The 3,807-nt window shown below is 50.1% G+C and overlaps 1 protein-coding gene and 1 long non-coding RNA gene across 2 annotated transcripts in view; both read left to right on the forward strand.

Annotated features, from left to right (window-relative positions):
* The window catches only part of Nucb1 (nucleobindin 1), a 16,904-nt gene that overhangs the window by 4,802 nt on the left and 8,295 nt on the right, over nucleotides 1-3,807 (forward strand). The window lies entirely within an intron of this gene.
* On the forward strand, nucleotides 830-1,711 carry LOC105994374. The gene is made up of 2 exons (XR_001175500.1): nucleotides 830-982; nucleotides 1,564-1,711. It is a non-coding gene; the product is annotated as an uncharacterized LOC105994374 (long non-coding RNA).

The raw sequence follows: 3,807 nt of genomic DNA on the forward strand, positions 1-3,807 counted from the left end.
TTTTCAACCCATGGCTATAGATTCTTATGTTTGTTTGGTTTTTTTTTGGGGGGGGGTCCAGTCGTGGGGGCTGAACTCTGGGCCTGGGCGCTGTCCCTCAGCTCTTCATCTCAAGGCTAGTGCTCTACCACTTGAGCCACAGCACCACTCCCGGCTTTTTCTGCTTATGTGGTGCTGAGGAATTGAACCCAGGACCTCATGCATGTGAGGCAAGCACTCTACCACTGAGCCAATTTCCCAGCACAGATTCTGTTTTTGACAGCTGTGATGTTCATACTTGGGAGGGGGGATTGCCTGAGCATTAATGTATTGTAGATCAAGTATCCTTAGGCCTGAGAAGAAACTGCTGTGTCTGTGTATGCATGTGCATGCCAGTCCTGACCAGGGTGAAGATTTTGCATTCAACACTGGCGCTCTACCACCTGAGCCACAGCTCCACTTCTTGCTTTTTTGGTAGCTTATTGGAGATAAGAGTCTGTGAGGGGGCTGGGAAGGTGGCTTAGTGATGGAGTGCTTGCCTTGCATGCATGAGGCCCTGGGTTCGATTCCTCAGCATCACATAAGCAAAAAGAAAAAAGCCGGAAATGGTGCTATGACTCAAGTGGTAGAGCGCTAGCCTTGAGCTGAAGAGCTGAGGGACAGCGCCCAGGCCCAGAGTTCAGGCCTCATGACCGGACCCCCCCCCCAAAAAAAAAAAAAAAGAGTCTGTGAGACTTTCCTGCCTGGGCAGGTTTCAAACCATGATCCTCAGATCTGAGTGTCTTGAGTCGCTAGGATTACAGGCATGAGCCACTGGCACCAGGCAGCAGAGCTATGTCTTAATTCTTCCAGATTCAGAAAAGCTGGTGCCCAACAGAGCTGGTGTTGAATGGTGTGCGTAAGGAGTTCCCACTGCCAGAAGTCCCAAACAAGGTGTACAACTTTATAAATGGGACAGGCATGACTTATGAGGCCGAACATATCCGAGAGTGTCTGCGCAAGGGTAAGGATCTGGTGGATATCATTGGAGGGGGGGAAGAGTAAGCATAGCCAGATGACGTTGGGTCCCACCCAAGTCCCCTATATACTCTCAGTTCCCCTAGCTATGTAGAACTACATCTCCCACAATGCCACAGGACAACAATCTACCTAAACCCTGGTGTATGCCTATGCCATGGGACTCTGGGAATCCAGATTCCCACAGTTCTTTTGGTCTCAATGTATGGTTAGGAGCATTCCCTAATAGCTCTCTCTCCCCTCCCATTCTCTGTCTCTTTCTCTCTCTCTCTCTCTCTCTTTTTTTTTTTTTGTCGGTTGTGGGGCTTGAACTCTGGGCCTGGGCGCTGTCCCACAGCTCTTCAGCTCAAGGCCAGCGCTCTACCGCTTGAACCACAGTACCACTTCTGGTTTTCTGAGTGGTTTATTGGAGATAAGAATTTCACAGACTTTCCTGCTTGGGCTGGCTTTGAACTGCGATCCTCAGATCTCAGCCTCCTGAGTAGCTAGGATTACGGGCATGAGCCACCAGCGCTGGCTTCTGTTTTTTTCTTCTTAATCTTCTCGCTCTCTCTTTCCTCCCTCCAGGTCTGAAGGAAAGTCCTGTGATTCCTCTAGCAGAAAGTGAGCTGCTGGCTGACATCCTTGAAGAGGTGAGAAAGGCCATTGGAATCACTTTCCCCCAAGACAAATACTGAGATGTGCCCTCCATAAATAAAAACATGGTTTCTGTAGAGATTGTCTATGTTGGTGGTGTTTGGGGAGGAGCTTACTTTGTTTCAAATGATGTTGGAAGAAAAGAAAGGGGTGAGGACAACAACCCTCCTGCAGACACCTGCAGGAGACAAAGGACTGCAAAGCCTTGAGTTCAAGCCATTTACTGACATACACACACAAAATAGACCCCTTCTCAACCTGTAGTTGTGTGCAGTTGTGTGCAGTTGCTACAATAGGAAGCCTAAAATAAGTGGATCAGTGTCCAGGCCCTCAACACAGGTAGGAAGTGAGACCCTGGTACACATTAGAGCCCTGTATGCTGATCTAAGGCTTGATTTTAACATCAGTACTGACAAAAGCAAGCAAGCAAGCCAGCAAAAGCCAAACCGGAAACACAATTTCTTTCCTTGGCTTGCTTTCTTCACTGAGAAACCTTCTTCTCTCAAATCATAAACTGTTGGAAATTCTATCCATAGAAATGAAATATTTCGGGCTGGGAAGGTGGCTCAGTGGTAGAGTGCTTGCCTTGCATGCCTGAGGCCCTGAGTTCAACTCCTCAGTACCACATAAGCAAAAAGAAAAGAGCCGGAAGTGGTGCTGTGGCTCAAGTGGTAGAGTGCTAGCCTTGAGCTGAAGAGCTGAGGGAAAGCGCCCAGGCCCAGAGTTCAGGCCCCAGGACCTGACCAAAAAAAAAAAAAAAATGAAACATTTCAGCCAGGCGCTAGTGGCTCATGCCTGTCATCCTTGCTACTCAGGAGGCTGAGATCTGAGGATCGTGATTGGAATCCAGCCCACGCAGGATACTCCATGAGACTATTTTTTGGTTGCAGAGCCTAAAGTCTGGGCCTGGGTGGTGTCCCTCAGCTCTTCAGCTCAAAGTTAGCACTCGACCACTTGAGCCACAGGGCCACTTCCGGCTTTTTCTGCTTATGTGGTGCTGAGGAATCGAACCCAGGGCCTCATGCATGCGAGGCAAGCACTCTACCACTGAGCCTCCTTCCCAGCTCCATCATGAGACTCTTATCTCCAATAAACTATTCAGAAAAAGTGAGAAGTGGCACTGTGGCTCAGGTGGTAGGGTGCTGGCCTTGAGAGGCTCAGAGACAACCCCCAGGCCCTTAGTTCAAGCCCCAAGACTGGGAAAAAAAAACATATCCTTGTTGCCCTAAGGTTGGAAATCACGTGATACCTCCATTGTTTTCCAACAAAAGCACAGAACATCACATAAACAGTACACACACACACACACTCAGAGTAATTTCAGTAAACTTCCCATTTTATGTGTACTGTTGAATGAATATTATACATATGTACATACAAACCACCATAGTTTAAGACTTTCCTTCCCCAGGCTGGCGTTACACTGCAATCCTCATTTCTCAGCCTCTTGAGTAGGTAAGCTTATTGAGTAGCTAGCCATAGGTACCCACCTTCCCCCACAACCTTCAGTTTTCTTTTTGAGGCAAGGGCTTGTTGGGTCGTCCATGCTGGATGAAAACTCACTATATAGCCCACGTTAGTCTGGAATTCACAGACCTCTTGATACTGGGATTGCAGGAGTGAACCACCACTCCTGAGCTAGTTCTACACCTTTTGCACTACATTTTCTGTTCATTTTGCTGCTAACACATAGAACCACTCAGAGGTTTCTTGTGATTGTCTTGGCTGGATGCTGAGTGTCCCAGCCGTGGCACATGCTTGTACAGATTGTGCACAAATGCATGCATGAGTTAATTAAGGACTGACCGCGTCAGTGAAAGCTTGAGTCCATATATAGGGGCAATTGACAGTAAAGGGTGGGAGTCGATGGGCGGAGCCTGGCATGGGTAACGCCCAGCTTTCCTATGGAAGGCGTTGATTGGACAGTGCAGTGACAGCGGCCACACCCCCTCCCGAGGGCCGGCCGGCTGACGCGGTCACGTGACCCCCGCTCTACTGGGCAGCGGCCATTTTGCGGGGCGCCCACGTGTGGGGCGCACGTTCAGCGGGTCGTCACGTGACCGGGGCGCGCTGCAGCCGCCCGGGCGGACCCGGCGAGAGGCGGTGGCGGCAGTGGCGGTGATGGACGGATCCGGGGAGCAGCCCAGAGGAGGCGGTGAGGCGGGAGGCGGGAGG

The sequence above is a fragment of the Dipodomys ordii genome, unplaced genomic scaffold (assembly GCF_000151885.1).
Source record: "Dipodomys ordii isolate 6190 unplaced genomic scaffold, Dord_2.0 Scaffold105, whole genome shotgun sequence".
Classification (NCBI taxonomy): Eukaryota; Metazoa; Chordata; class Mammalia; order Rodentia; family Heteromyidae; genus Dipodomys; species Dipodomys ordii.